The sequence below is a fragment of the Triturus cristatus genome, chromosome 2_1, assembly GCF_964204655.1.
Source record: "Triturus cristatus chromosome 2_1, aTriCri1.1, whole genome shotgun sequence".
Taxonomy (NCBI): domain Eukaryota; kingdom Metazoa; phylum Chordata; class Amphibia; order Caudata; family Salamandridae; genus Triturus; species Triturus cristatus.
In genome coordinates this window covers 340000978-340018611 of record NC_140581.1, presented here as the reverse complement: position 1 = coordinate 340018611, position 17634 = coordinate 340000978, and positions in this window count along the sequence as shown.

Sequence of the window (17634 nt, the reverse complement as noted above, 5' to 3'; positions counted from 1 at the left end):
GCAGCATCACACAGCAACCTCTTTAACTGCAGTGTGCTGTAGTACTTCCGAAGCACAGGGATGCAACATATGTACATAAATATGTTGCAAATCTATGCTTCTGTCTGCACGGCTAGTTAAACTGCAGCCATGTGGTGACAAAGGCCCCCTTGCACCATAGTGCAAGGATATATGTGTCACGTGCTGTTTGTTTTTCTACAGGAAGACACACCTTCCTGCACAAAAACAATGAGAAAATGCAATTTTCTCCTTCAATGTATGCTGAACATTTCAGCATGCATTGAAGATATAAAAATGTGGAGAAATTAAAACAATTCCCCTTGTTGTGCTTTCCTACACCAATTTTAGAATGGTGCACCATTCACACACATATCGAGATTTATGATTTCTGATAAATCTAGACATGTGTCTTGTTCTATGAGTATTAAGTGCAATCATGCACAACAACACTTATAGAACACCCTTTCAACACAAAGTGGTCTGCATGATGAGGTTGTATTTACATGGAGTATAAAAAGTGCACAGAGTACCTTTTCCTCTCTTTGTAAATATGAAAGAGTATCTTACACAATAACTATGTTACAAAAAGTGACATATTTCCAGTTTTAAAATTCCTTGCGAATGATAAAAGGTAAGCACAGAGTTTAGTCTGCAAAGATGTTCAAAGAAGAATGATTGAAATAATTGTGGTCCTTCAATAGCTAAAATAGGAAATATTATGAACCCCTCAAATCTCTTTTTTAGCAGGTCACATGATATCTGATTATGGTCAGATTTCAAAACTACAAAGGTATAAACAGAGTGTTTTTAGAAACATTTTTCAACTTTGTAGCTTCTTGCAGACCTCCTCATTCTGCATATTGAGACTTAGTTAAACTTACCTTCACAGTAATAGGAATAAAAAATGTTACACATTTTTTCACATTTTCATTCCAATCTAAATTCAAAAAAATTGCTTATTTTAAAATTTGGATCTGTGAAAGAAAAGGGAAAAAAATATATAACATGTAATAATACATTTTTTACAAAACAGCATAATTTCCACAAAGTAATTTTTTTGCCTTTTTTGCTGTTCTCAGAATATATTAAATTTCACTAAAAATAGTGATTTAAATCGTACTCATCACTTAACAGCGGGAAAAAAATAATAATCTCAAAGATTGTTAAAAGAAAACCAACATGCTATTCTAAAAAAAAAAACAAGATACAAATCACAGATATATAAAATGTATACAGCTAACAACATTTTATAAGTTTAACTTACAAAAACTGTAAATGTTGTCACTTTAAAATATTCACTGAATCTAAGGATGATTTTTTGGAGGATGCACCACGCCCACAACGTTTTCCTTCAGTGATGTGGAAATTTTCTACTTTTCACGAGGGGCAAACAAAGACCAATGCCACCTTCGTCACGCGCAAGATTTGCAAAAGAGTTCTGTTATGAGGGGATCCTAACAAAATATACTCGTGCGGCACAGCAAGTATGATGAAACACCTAAGGACCCTTCATCCAAACAATCTTGCACGAGAAGAGTGCAAACAGATGAGAAACACTCCTGTTCTGTATCTGTAAAAAAGAATCACAAATAAGTGTATATTAATAACTTTCAAATGTATACTATTCCATTACTGTACAAACACATTTATATAACAACTGACTAAGAAACTATAGCCCTGAACCACAAATGTGACGATGGTTAAAATACTACTTTGAAGCAGTTCATGCCCTAAAGCCTACCTCACTAAAAGACTACATGCTAACTGACTAAATGATAACAGTACTATAAGGAGGCACACTGGGTGGGTGACAGGGTGTTTGCTATAAGTGTATGAATACTAACTAGGGAATTGAAGATGTGAAAGACAACTGTGTAGGTGATTAGAGGACTGCATCCATACAGCATAGGCATTTAAAGCAGTCCATGTGCTAAGGTCTGGCTCACTGCATGAATACTTGGGTACTGACTGAATGATTAGAGAACAGCAAGGAGAATGCCTAGGTGAATTTATAAGTGGTAGGCTTTTCGCACAGTGAATGGATTAGTACTTGGTACTGAATGGGTCACTAGAGGAGTGCAAAGGGAGTGACAGGATGTTTGCTGGACTGTATGGATACTGACTAGGGAATTGAAAGTGTGAAAGACAAGTGTCTAGGTGGTTAGAAGACTGCATACATAGTGGATAGGGGTTTGAAGCAGTCCATGTGCTAAGGCCTGGCTCAGTGCATGAATACTTAGGCACTGACTGAATGATTAGAGTACTCCAAAGATAGTATCTTGGTGAATTTATAAGTGTTTGGGTTTTGGCACAGTGAATGGATTAGTACATGATGCTGGCTGGGTCACTAGAGGACTGCAAAGGGAGTTACAGGGTGTTTCCTGGAAGTGTATGGATACTGACCACATAATTGAAAATGTGAAAGACAAGTGTATAGTATGTTAGAAGACTGCATGCATACTACATAGACATTTCAAACAATCTATGTGGTAATGTATGGTTCACAACATGAGTACTTGGAAACTGACTAAATCATCAGACTACTGATAGCTTAGTGCCTGGGTAAAACTTTTAAATTTTCAGTTCTGTCACAGTGAAGAGAATAGTACATGGTACTGCACTTTAGTGTCAAACCCTGACTCATTTTATCAATGCATAAGCAAAGAATAGCTTCTAGAGCTACTAAAACTTGACAACATGACCGATTTTAAAACAGTTATCTGTCATCAAATACACTATGTTACCAAATGCTTCTCTCACAATCCTTACCCAAATGTACACAGACTCACAGTGTGATTTTAGACAAGCAACACTATCCCTAGCAGTTTACCAAAACTCATTCACTAGTCTAGAAGAGGTAATGGTACTGCACACAATCTACATATTTAAGTACAGCACATTAGTGTCAAAGGATGACTCATTTAATCAACGCACAGGCAAAGACTGGCTTCTAATGCTACTAAAACTTGACAACATGACAGGTTTTAAAAGAATTATCTGCTAAAAAATACACGATGTTACCAAATGCTTCTCTCTCAGTGGTTCCCAAATGCACACAGACTCACAGTGTGATTCTAGACAACAACCACTATACCTAGCACTTTACCACAAATCATTCACTACTGTGGAACTGATAAGGGAACTGCACACAATCTACATATTTCAGGAATGCACCTTTCTGTCAAAGCCTGACTCATTTAATAAAAGCATAATCAAAAACTGGCTTCTAATTCTACTAAAACTTGATAACATGACAGGTTTTAAAAACGTTATCTGTCAGAAAATACACGATGTTACCAAATGCTTCTCTCACAGTGGTTCCCAAATACACACTCACTGTGTGATTCTAGACAAGCACCACTATCCCTAGGAGTTTACCAAAACTCATTCACTACAGTGTAAGTGGTAAGGGAACTGCACACAATCTACATATTTCAGGACTGCACTTTTGTGTCAAAGCCTGACTCATTTAATCAACGCATAAGCAAAGACTGGCTTCTAATGCTACTAAAACTTGACAACATGACAGGTTTTAAAAGAGTTATCTGCTAAAAAATACACAATGTTACCAAATGCTTCTCTCACAGTGGTTCTCAAATGCACACAGACTCACAGTGTGATTCTAGACAACAACCACTATACCTAGGACTTTACCAAAAATCATGCACTACTGTGGAACTGATAAGGGAACTACACACAATGTACATATTTCAGGACTGCACTTTTCTGTCAAAGCCTGACTCATTTAATAAAAGCATAATCAAAAACTGGCTTCTAATTCTACTAAAACTTGACAACATGACAGGTTTTTAAAAAGTTATCTGTCAGAAAATACACAATGTTACCAAATGCTTCTCTCATAGAGGTTCCCAAATACACACTAACTCACAGTGTGATTTTAGACAAGCACCACTATCCCTAGGAGTTTACCAAAACTCATTCATTACAGTGCAAGTGGTAAGGGAATTGCACACAATCTACATATTTCAGAACTGCACTTTTGTGTCAAAGCCTGACTCATTTAATCAAAGCATAAGCCAAAACTGCCTTCTAATGCTACTAAAACTTGACAACAAGACAGGTTTTAAAACAGTTATCTGTCAGCAAATACACGATATTATCACATACTTCTCTCAGCACATGCCCTAAAGTCTACCTCACTAAAAGACTACATGCTAACTGACTAAATGATTACAATACTATAAGGAGACACACTGGGTGAGTGACAGGGTGTTTGCTAGAAGTGTATGAATACTAACTAGGGAATTGAAGGTGTGAAAGACAACTGTGTAGGTGATTAGAGGACTGCATCCATACTGCATAGGCATTTAAAGCAGTCCATGTGCTAAGGTCTGGCTCACTGCATGAATACTTGGGTACTGACTGAATGATTAGAGAACAGCAAGGAGAATGCCTAGGTGAATTTATAAGTGGTAGGCTTTTCGCACAGTGAATGGATTAGTACTTGGTACTGAATGGGTCACTAGAGGAGTGCAAAGGGAGTGACAGGATGTTTGCTGGACTGTATGGATACTGACTAGGGAATTGAAAGTGTGAAAGACAAGTGTCTAGGTGGTTAGAAGACTGCATACATAGTGGATAGGGGTTTGAAGCAGTCCATGTGCTAAGGCCTGGCTCAGTGCATGAATACTTAGGCACTGACTGAATGATTAGAGTACTCCAAAGATAGTATCTTGGTGAATTTATAAGTGTTTCGGTTTTGGCACAGTGAATGGATTAGTACATGATGCTGGTTGGGTCACTAGAGGACTGCAAAGGGAGTTACAGGGTGTTTCCTGGAAGTGTATGGATACTGACCACATAATTGAAAATGTGAAAGACAAGTGTATAGTATGTTAGAAGACTGCATGCATACTACATAGACATTTCAAACAATCTATGTGGTAATGTATGGTTCACAACATGAGTACTTGGAAACTGACTAAATCATCAGACTACTGATAGCTTAGTGCCTGGGTAAAACTTTTAAATTTTCAGTTCTGTCACAGTGAAGAGAATAGTACATGGTACTGCACTTTAGTGTCAAACCCTGACTCATTTTATCAATGCATAAGCAAAGAATAGCTTCTAGAGCTACTAAAACTTGACAACATGACCGATTTTAAAACAGTTATCTGTCATCAAATACACTATGTTACCAAATGCTTCTCTCACAATCCTTACCCAAATGTACACAGACTCACAGTGTGATTTTAGACAAGCAACACTATCCCTAGCAGTTTACCAAAACTCATTCACTAGTCTAGAAGAGGTAATGGTACTGCACACAATCTACATATTTAAGTACAGCACATTAGTGTCAAAGGATGACTCATTTAATCAACGCACAGGCAAAGACTGGCTTCTAATGCTACTAAAACTTGACAACATGACAGGTTTTAAAAGAAGTATCTGCTAAAAAATACACGATGTTACCAAATGCTTCTCTCTCAGTGGTTCCCAAATGCACACAGACTCACAGTGTGATTCTAGACAACAACCACTATACCTAGCACTTTACCACAAATCATTCACTACTGTGGAACTGATAAGGGAACTGCACACAATCTACATATTTCAGGAATGCACCTTTCTGTCAAAGCCTGACTCATTTAATAAAAGCATAATCAAAAACTGGCTTCTAATTCTACTAAAACTTGATAACATGACAGGTTTTAAAAACGTTATCTGTCAGAAAATACACGATGTTACCAAATGCTTCTCTCACAGTGGTTCCCAAATACACACTCACTGTGTGATTCTAGACAAGCACCACTATCCCTAGGAGTTTACCAAAACTCATTCACTACAGTGTAAGTGGTAAGGGAACTGCACACAATCTACATATTTCAGGACTGCACTTTTGTGTCAAAGCCTGACTCATTTAATCAACGCATAAGCAAAGACTGGCTTCTAATGCTACTAAAACTTGACAACATGACAGGTTTTAAAAGAGTTATCTGCTAAAAAATACACAATGTTACCAAATGCTTCTCTCACAGTGGTTCTCAAATGCACACAGACTCACAGTGTGATTCTAGACAACAACCACTATACCTAGGACTTTACCAAAAATCATGCACTACTGTGGAACTGATAAGGGAACTACACACAATGTACATATTTCAGGACTGCACTTTTCTGTCAAAGCCTGACTCATTTAATAAAAGCATAATCAAAAACTGGCTTCTAATTCTACTAAAACTTGACAACATGACAGGTTTTTAAAAAGTTATCTGTCAGAAAATACACAATGTTACCAAATGCTTCTCTCATAGAGGTTCCCAAATACACACTAACTCACAGTGTGATTTTAGACAAGCACCACTATCCCTAGGAGTTTACCAAAACTCATTCATTACAGTGCAAGTGGTAAGGGAATTGCACACAATCTACATATTTCAGAACTGCACTTTTGTGTCAAAGCCTGACTCATTTAATCAAAGCATAAGCCAAAACTGCCTTCTAATGCTACTAAAACTTGACAACAAGACAGGTTTTAAAACAGTTATCTGTCAGCAAATACACGATATTATCACATACTTCTCTCAGCACATGCCCTAAAGTCTACCTCACTAAAAGACTACATGCTAACTGACTAAATGATTACAATACTATAAGGAGACACACTGGGTGAGTGACAGGGTGTTTGCTAGAAGTGTATGAATACTAACTAGGGAATTGAAGGTGTGAAAGACAACTGTGTAGGTGATTAGAGGACTGCATCCATACTGCATAGGCATTTAAAGCAGTCCATGTGCTAAGGTCTGGCTCACTGCATGAATACTTGGGTACTGACTGAATGATTAGAGAACAGCAAGGAGAATGCCTAGGTGAATTTATAAGTGGTAGGCTTTTCGCACAGTGAATGGATTAGTACTTGGTACTGAATGGGTCACTAGAGGAGTGCAAAGGGAGTGACAGGATGTTTGCTGGACTGTATGGATACTGACTAGGGAATTGAAAGTGTGAAAGACAAGTGTCTAGGTGGTTAGAAGACTGCATACATAGTGGATAGGGGTTTGAAGCAGTCCATGTGCTAAGGCCTGGCTCAGTGCATGAATACTTAGGCACTGACTGAATGATTAGAGTACTCCAAAGATAGTATCTTGGTGAATTTATAAGTGTTTCGGTTTTGGCACAGTGAATGGATTAGTACATGATGCTGGTTGGGTCACTAGAGGACTGCAAAGGGAGTTACAGGGTGTTTCCTGGAAGTGTATGGATACTGACCACATAATTGAAAATGTGAAAGACAAGTGTATAGTATGTTAGAAGACTGCATGCATACTACATAGACATTTCAAACAATCTATGTGGTAATGTATGGTTCACAACATGAGTACTTGGAAACTGACTAAATCATCAGACTACTGATAGCTTAGTGCCTGGGTAAAACTTTTAAATTTTCAGTTCTGTCACAGTGAAGAGAATAGTACATGGTACTGCACTTTAGTGTCAAACCCTGACTCATTTTATCAATGCATAAGCAAAGAATAGCTTCTAGAGCTACTAAAACTTGACAACATGACCGATTTTAAAACAGTTATCTGTCATCAAATACACTATGTTACCAAATGCTTCTCTCACAATCCTTACCCAAATGTACACAGACTCACAGTGTGATTTTAGACAAGCAACACTATCCCTAGCAGTTTACCAAAACTCATTCACTAGTCTAGAAGAGGTAATGGTACTGCACACAATCTACATATTTAAGTACAGCACATTAGTGTCAAAGGATGACTCATTTAATCAACGCACAGGCAAAGACTGGCTTTTAATGCTACTAAAACTTGACAACATGACAGGTTTTAAAAGAATTATCTGCTAAAAAATACACGATGTTACCAAATGCTTCTCTCTCAGTGGTTCCCAAATGCACACAGACTCACAGTGTGATTCTAGACAACAACCACTATACCTAGCACTTTACCACAAATCATTCACTACTGTGGAACTGATAAGGGAACTGCACACAATCTACATATTTCAGGAATGCACCTTTCTGTCAAAGCCTGACTCATTTAATAAAAGCATAATCAAAAACTGGCTTCTAATTCTACTAAAACTTGATAACATGACAGGTTTTAAAAACGTTATCTGTCAGAAAATACACGATGTTACCAAATGCTTCTCTCACAGTGGTTCCCAAATACACACTCACTGTGTGATTCTAGACAAGCACCACTATCCCTAGGAGTTTACCAAAACTCATTCACTACAGTGTAAGTGGTAAGGGAACTGCACACAATCTACATATTTCAGGACTGCACTTTTGTGTCAAAGCCTGACTCATTTAATCAACGCATAAGCAAAGACTGGCTTCTAATGCTACTAAAACTTGACAACATGACAGGTTTTAAAAGAGTTATCTGCTAAAAAATACACAATGTTACCAAATGCTTCTCTCACAGTGGTTCTCAAATGCACACAGACTCACAGTGTGATTCTAGACAACAACCACTATACCTAGGACTTTACCAAAAATCATGCACTACTGTGGGACTGATAAGGGAACTACACACAATGTACATATTTCAGGACTGCACTTTTCTGTCAAAGCCTGACTCATTTAATAAAAGCATAATCAAAAACTGGCTTCTAATTCTACTAAAACTTGACAACATGACAGGTTTTTAAAAAGTTATCTGTCAGAAAATACACAATGTTACCAAATGCTTCTCTCATAGAGGTTCCCAAATACACACTAACTCACAGTGTGATTTTAGACAAGCACCACTATCCCTAGGAGTTTACCAAAACTCATTCATTACAGTGCAAGTGGTAAGGGAATTGCACACAATCTACATATTTCAGAACTGCACTTTTGTGTCAAAGCCTGACTCATTTAATCAAAGCATAAGCCAAAACTGCCTTCTAATGCTACTAAAACTTGACAACAAGACAGGTTTTAAAACAGTTATCTGTCAGCAAATACACAATATTATCACATACTTCTCTCAGCACATGCCCTAAAGTCTACCTCACTAAAAGACTACATGCTAACTGACTAAATGATTACAATACTATAAGGAGACACACTGGGTGAGTGACAGGGTGTTTGCTAGAAGTGTATGAATACTAACTAGGGAATTGAAGGTGTGAAAGACAACTGTGTAGGTGATTAGAGGACTGCATCCATACTGCATAGGCATTTAAAGCAGTCCATGTGCTAAGGTCTGGCTCACTGCATGAATACTTGGGTACTGACTGAATGATTAGAGAACAGCAAGGAGAATGCCTAGGTGAATTTATAAGTGGTAGGCTTTTCGCACAGTGAATGGATTAGTACTTGGTACTGAATGGGTCACTAGAGGAGTGCAAAGGGAGTGACAGGATGTTTGCTGGACTGTATGGATACTGACTAGGGAATTGAAAGTGTGAAAGACAAGTGTCTAGGTGGTTAGAAGACTGCATACATAGTGGATAGGGGTTTGAAGCAGTCCATGTGCTAAGGCCTGGCTCAGTGCATGAATACTTAGGCACTGACTGAATGATTAGAGTACTCCAAAGATAGTATCTTGGTGAATTTATAAGTGTTTCGGTTTTGGCACAGTGAATGGATTAGTACATGATGCTGGTTGGGTCACTAGAGGACTGCAAAGGGAGTTACAGGGTGTTTCCTGGAAGTGTATGGATACTGACCACATAATTGAAAATGTGAAAGACAAGTGTATAGTATGTTAGAAGACTGCATGCATACTACATAGACATTTCAAACAATCTATGTGGTAATGTATGGTTCACAACATGAGTACTTGGAAACTGACTAAATCATCAGACTACTGATAGCTTAGTGCCTGGGTAAAACTTTTAAATTTTCAGTTCTGTCACAGTGAAGAGAATAGTACATGGTACTGCACTTTAGTGTCAAACCCTGACTCATTTTATCAATGCATAAGCAAAGAATAGCTTCTAGAGCTACTAAAACTTGACAACATGACCGATTTTAAAACAGTTATCTGTCATCAAATACACTATGTTACCAAATGCTTCTCTCACAATCCTTACCCAAATGTACACAGACTCACAGTGTGATTTTAGACAAGCAACACTATCCCTAGCAGTTTACCAAAACTCATTCACTAGTCTAGAAGAGGTAATGGTACTGCACACAATCTACATATTTAAGTACAGCACATTAGTGTCAAAGGATGACTCATTTAATCAACGCACAGGCAAAGACTGGCTTTTAATGCTACTAAAACTTGACAACATGACAGGTTTTAAAAGAATTATCTGCTAAAAAATACACGATGTTACCAAATGCTTCTCTCTCAGTGGTTCCCAAATGCACACAGACTCACAGTGTGATTCTAGACAACAACCACTATACCTAGCACTTTACCACAAATCATTCACTACTGTGGAACTGATAAGGGAACTGCACACAATCTACATATTTCAGGAATGCACCTTTCTGTCAAAGCCTGACTCATTTAATAAAAGCATAATCAAAAACTGGCTTCTAATTCTACTAAAACTTGATAACATGACAGGTTTTAAAAACGTTATCTGTCAGAAAATACACGATGTTACCAAATGCTTCTCTCACAGTGGTTCCCAAATACACACTCACTGTGTGATTCTAGACAAGCACCACTATCCCTAGGAGTTTACCAAAACTCATTCACTACAGTGTAAGTGGTAAGGGAACTGCACACAATCTACATATTTCAGGACTGCACTTTTGTGTCAAAGCCTGACTCATTTAATCAACGCATAAGCAAAGACTGGCTTCTAATGCTACTAAAACTTGACAACATGACAGGTTTTAAAAGAGTTATCTGCTAAAAAATACACAATGTTACCAAATGCTTCTCTCACAGTGGTTCTCAAATGCACACAGACTCACAGTGTGATTCTAGACAACAACCACTATACCTAGGACTTTACCAAAAATCATGCACTACTGTGGAACTGATAAGGGAACTACACACAATGTACATATTTCAGGACTGCACTTTTCTGTCAAAGCCTGACTCATTTAATAAAAGCATAATCAAAAACTGGCTTCTAATTCTACTAAAACTTGACAACATGACAGGTTTTTAAAAAGTTATCTGTCAGAAAATACACAATGTTACCAAATGCTTCTCTCATAGAGGTTCCCAAATACACACTAACTCACAGTGTGATTTTAGACAAGCACCACTATCCCTAGGAGTTTACCAAAACTCATTCATTACAGTGCAAGTGGTAAGGGAATTGCACACAATCTACATATTTCAGAACTGCACTTTTGTGTCAAAGCCTGACTCATTTAATCAAAGCATAAGCCAAAACTGCCTTCTAATGCTACTAAAACTTGACAACAAGACAGGTTTTAAAACAGTTATCTGTCAGCAAATACACGATATTATCACATACTTCTCTCAGCACATGCCCTAAAGTCTACCTCACTAAAAGACTACATGCTAACTGACTAAATGATTACAATACTATAAGGAGACACACTGGGTGAGTGACAGGGTGTTTGCTAGAAGTGTATGAATACTAACTAGGGAATTGAAGGTGTGAAAGACAACTGTGTAGGTGATTAGAGGACTGCATCCATACTGCATAGGCATTTAAAGCAGTCCATGTGCTAAGGTCTGGCTCACTGCATGAATACTTGGGTACTGACTGAATGATTAGAGAACAGCAAGGAGAATGCCTAGGTGAATTTATAAGTGGTAGGCTTTTCGCACAGTGAATGGATTAGTACTTGGTACTGAATGGGTCACTAGAGGAGTGCAAAGGGAGTGACAGGATGTTTGCTGGACTGTATGGATACTGACTAGGGAATTGAAAGTGTGAAAGACAAGTGTCTAGGTGGTTAGAAGACTGCATACATAGTGGATAGGGGTTTGAAGCAGTCCATGTGCTAAGGCCTGGCTCAGTGCATGAATACTTAGGCACTGACTGAATGATTAGAGTACTCCAAAGATAGTATCTTGGTGAATTTATAAGTGTTTCGGTTTTGGCACAGTGAATGGATTAGTACATGATGCTGGTTGGGTCACTAGAGGACTGCAAAGGGAGTTACAGGGTGTTTCCTGGAAGTGTATGGATACTGACCACATAATTGAAAATGTGAAAGACAAGTGTATAGTATGTTAGAAGACTGCATGCATACTACATAGACATTTCAAACAATCTATGTGGTAATGTATGGTTCACAACATGAGTACTTGGAAACTGACTAAATCATCAGACTACTGATAGCTTAGTGCCTGGGTAAAACTTTTAAATTTTCAGTTCTGTCACAGTGAAGAGAATAGTACATGGTACTGCACTTTAGTGTCAAACCCTGACTCATTTTATCAATGCATAAGCAAAGAATAGCTTCTAGAGCTACTAAAACTTGACAACATGACCGATTTTAAAACAGTTATCTGTCATCAAATACACTATGTTACCAAATGCTTCTCTCACAATCCTTACCCAAATGTACACAGACTCACAGTGTGATTTTAGACAAGCAACACTATCCCTAGCAGTTTACCAAAACTCATTCACTAGTCTAGAAGAGGTAATGGTACTGCACACAATCTACATATTTAAGTACAGCACATTAGTGTCAAAGGATGACTCATTTAATCAACGCACAGGCAAAGACTGGCTTCTAATGCTACTAAAACTTGACAACATGACAGGTTTTAAAAGAATTATCTGCTAAAAAATACACGATGTTACCAAATGCTTCTCTCTCAGTGGTTCCCAAATGCACACAGACTCACAGTGTGATTCTAGACAACAACCACTATACCTAGCACTTTACCACAAATCATTCACTACTGTGGAACTGATAAGGGAACTGCACACAATCTACATATTTCAGGAATGCACCTTTCTGTCAAAGCCTGACTCATTTAATAAAAGCATAATCAAAAACTGGCTTCTAATTCTACTAAAACTTGATAACATGACAGGTTTTAAAAACGTTATCTGTCAGAAAATACACGATGTTACCAAATGCTTCTCTCACAGTGGTTCCCAAATACACACTCACTGTGTGATTCTAGACAAGCACCACTATCCCTAGGAGTTTACCAAAACTCATTCACTACAGTGTAAGTGGTAAGGGAACTGCACACAATCTACATATTTCAGGACTGCACTTTTGTGTCAAAGCCTGACTCATTTAATCAACGCATAAGCAAAGACTGGCTTCTAATGCTACTAAAACTTGACAACATGACAGGTTTTAAAAGAGTTATCTGCTAAAAAATACACAATGTTACCAAATGCTTCTCTCACAGTGGTTCTCAAATGCACACAGACTCACAGTGTGATTCTAGACAACAACCACTATACCTAGGACTTTACCAAAAATCATGCACTACTGTGGAACTGATAAGGGAACTACACACAATGTACATATTTCAGGACTGCACTTTTCTGTCAAAGCCTGACTCATTTAATAAAAGCATAATCAAAAACTGGCTTCTAATTCTACTAAAACTTGACAACATGACAGGTTTTTAAAAAGTTATCTGTCAGAAAATACACAATGTTACCAAATGCTTCTCTCATAGAGGTTCCCAAATACACACTAACTCACAGTGTGATTTTAGACAAGCACCACTATCCCTAGGAGTTTACCAAAACTCATTCATTACAGTGCAAGTGGTAAGGGAATTGCACACAATCTACATATTTCAGGACTGCACTTTTGTGTCAAAGCCTGACTCATTTAATCAAAGCATAAGCCAAAACTGCCTTCTAATGCTACTAAAACTTGACAACAAGACAGGTTTTAAAACAGTTATCTGTCAGCAAATACACGATATTATCACATACTTCTCTCAGCACATGCCCTAAAGTCTACCTCACTAAAAGACTACATGCTAACTGACTAAATGATTACAATACTATAAGGAGACACACTGGGTGAGTGACAGGGTGTTTGCTAGAAGTGTATGAATACTAACTAGGGAATTGAAGGTGTGAAAGACAACTGTGTAGGTGATTAGAGGACTGCATCCATACTCCATAGGCATTTAAAGCAGTCCATGTGCTATGGCCTGGCTCACTACATGACTACCTGGGTACTGACTGAATGATTAGAGTGCAGCAAGGAGAATGCCTATGTGAATTTATAAGTGGTAGGCTTTTCGCACAGTGAATGGATTAGTACTTGGTACTGAATAGGTCACTAGAGGAGTGCAAAGGGAGTGACAGGATGTTTGCTGGACTGTATGGATACTGACTAGGGAATTGAAAGTGTGAAAGACAAGTGTCTAGGTGGTTAGAAGACTGCATACATAGTGGATAGGGGTTTGAAGCAGTCCATGTGCTAAGGCCTGGCTCAGTGCATGAATACTTAGGCACTGACTGAATGATTAGAGTACTCCAAAGATAGTATCTTGGTGAATTTATAAGTGTTTGGGTTTTGGCACAGTGAATGGATTAGTACATGATGCTGGATGGGTCACTAGAGGACTGCAAAGGGAGTTACAGGGTGTTTCCTGGAAGTGTATGGATACTGACCACATAATTGAAAATGTGAAAGACAAGTGTATAGTATGTTAGAATACTGCATGCATACTACATAGACATTTCAAACAATCTATGTGGTAATGTATGGTTCACAACATGAGTACTTGGAAACTGACTAAATCATCAGACTACTGATAGCTTAGTGCCTGGGTAAAACTTTTAAATTTTCAGTTCTGGCACAGTGAAGAGAATAGTACATGGTACTGCACTTTAGTGTCAAACCCTGACTCATTTTATCAATGCATAAGCAAAGAATAGCTTCTAGAGCTACTAAAACTTGACAACATGGCTGATTTTAAAACAGTTATCTGTCATCAAATACACTATGTTACCAAGTGCTTCTCTCACAATCCTTACCCAAATGTACACAGACTCACAGTGTGATTTTAGACAAGCAACACTATCCCTAGCAGTTTACCAAAACTCATTCACTAGTCTAGAAGAGGTAATGGTACTGCACACAATCTACATATTTAAGTACAGCACATTAGTGTCAAAGGATGACTCATTTAATCAACGCACAGGCAAAGACTGGCTTCTAATGCTACTAAAACTTGACAACATGACAGGTTTTAAAAGAATTATCTGCTAAAAAATACACGATGTTACCAAATGCTTCTCTCTCAGTGGTTCCCAAATGCACACAGACTCACAGTGTGATTCTAGACAACAACCACTATACCTAGCACTTTACCACAAATCATTCACTACTGTGGAACTGATAAGGGAACTGCACACAATCTACATATTTCAGGAATGCACCTTTCTGTCAAAGCCTGACTCATTTAATAAAAGCATAATCAAAAACTGGCTTCTAATTCTACTAAAACTTGATAACATGACAGGTTTTAAAAACGTTATCTGTCAGAAAATACACGATGTTACCAAATGCTTCTCTCCCAGTGGTTCCCAAATACACACTCACTGTGTGATTCTAAACAAGCACCACTATCCCTAGGAGTTTACCAAAACTCATTCACTACAGTGTAAGTGGTAAGGGAACTGCACACAATCTACATATTTCAGGACTGCACTTTTGTGTCAAAGCCTGACTCATTTAATCAAAGCATAAGCAAAAACTGCCTTCTAATGCTACTAAAACTTGACAACAAGACATGTTTTAAAACAGTTATCTGTCAGCAAATACACGATATTACCACATACTTCTCTCATTCACTACAGTGCAAGTGGTAAGGGAACTGCACACAATCTACATATTTCAGGACTGCACTTTTGTGTTAAAGGCTGACTCATTTAATCAAAGCATAAGCAAAAACTGCCTTCTAATGCTACTAAAACTTGACAACAAGACAGGTTTTAAAACAGTTATCTGTCAGCAAATACACAATATTACCACATACTTCTCTCACAGTGGTTCCCAAATGCACACAGATTCACAGTGTGATTCTAGACAAGCAACACTATCCCTAGCAGCTTACCAACACTCATTCACTACTGTGCAAGGGGTAAGGAGACTACACACAATCTACATATTAAAGTACAGCACATTAGTCTCAAAGCATGACTTATTTTATCAATGCATAAGCAAACACTGGCTTCTAATACTACTAAAACTTGACAACATGACAGGTTTTAAAACAGTTATCTGTCAGCAAATACACAATGTTACCAAATGCTTCTCTCACAGTGGTTCCCAAATGCACACCACATACTCACTGTGTTATTCTAGACAAACAACACGATCCCTTGTACTATACCAAAACACATTTCTTCATCGAGAAGAAGTACTACATTTTTAGTATAGATACATAACATAACTCATTTCACAAATTCATAAACAATGACTGGTTTCTAATTCTACCAAAATATAAAAACAGCACAGTTATCTGTCTACAAACACATGAAAAACACAAATGCTTATCACAGAATGGGTTCTACATGCACACACACTGTCAATAAAATTTTAGAAAAAAAAAGTACTCCCTACACTTTAGCAGGAGAAATACATTAGTCTGATTAAAATGAAAATAGTCTACATACATCCCCTCACAATTAAATAACTCACCTTTCAATTTGTTTTGTAGATTAAAAAGTGTTAGATCTGGGGGTCTCTAGTTGGCAGGGTATGTACCACTGTCCAAGTAGGGACTCTTGCTTCTAGTCAGGGAAAGGGGGATATACTGTTAAGATAACCCCTGCTCACCCTCTAAGTAGCTTGGCAGTCTAGGCTATCAAAGGCAATGTGTAAAGTATTTGTACCAACACACACAGTAACAGAGTGAAAACACCACAGATTTACTCTACACCAGTTTGAGAAAAATAAGGTATCTTTACTAAAAACTTCAAAAGACCAAATACTACAGAAAAACCAACATACAATTAAAAAGGTTACTTTAAAGATAGTTCAAGAGTTTGTAGAAAGTACTCCAGGATGTAAAAATCCGTGTCCTGCACAATGCGACTCTCAATGCACAAAATGCGACACTCTCGTGCCCAACAGTACCTGTAGTTGCGCTAAGGTTCCCAAAAGCTATAACAATGAAGATGGCAAATGCGATGTGATACTCCTGAGACCTTGGGGAGGCTTTGCAGCAGCAATGCTTCACGCAGCAGAGGTGGATGCGCCGGCTCCTATCTGTAGGGGGAGGATGCGATGACTTTGGCCTTCGTTGCGTAGGTTTCTTAGGGGGAAGCTTCATGCACAGGTACAGTGCGACGCTCTTTGATAGGGCACGATGCGCGGCGCGGCATTGACTTCTGGCGCCGCAACCCTCGATGCGCCACGGGACGGGACTCTGGATACTTTCACACACTGACAGTGGTGCGGCCCGCAAACTGGTTCTGCGACGACCTTCGCAGTGTCAGGAATCTTCACGCACCGGGACGATGCTCGACGCACTCGGCGATGCAGAGACTCAGGGTGCTGCGATGACGCCGCGATGAATCTCTTCTAGCACTCTCGATGTTGTGACTTGCAACCGGATGATGCGACCCTCAAGCGGATGATGCGATGGGTACCAGTTACTCTTGTTCACGCTTTCTGCTTTCCAGCTCCCAAACACAGCAAAACGACCTCCTGAGGCCCCAAGACTAGGCAAGCACTCCAAGGCAGGTCAGAACTCTCTCAGCAGAGTTCCAGGGGAGCTGGTGGTGAAGTCCTTTTGTTCCTGGGACTTCTTAACAGGG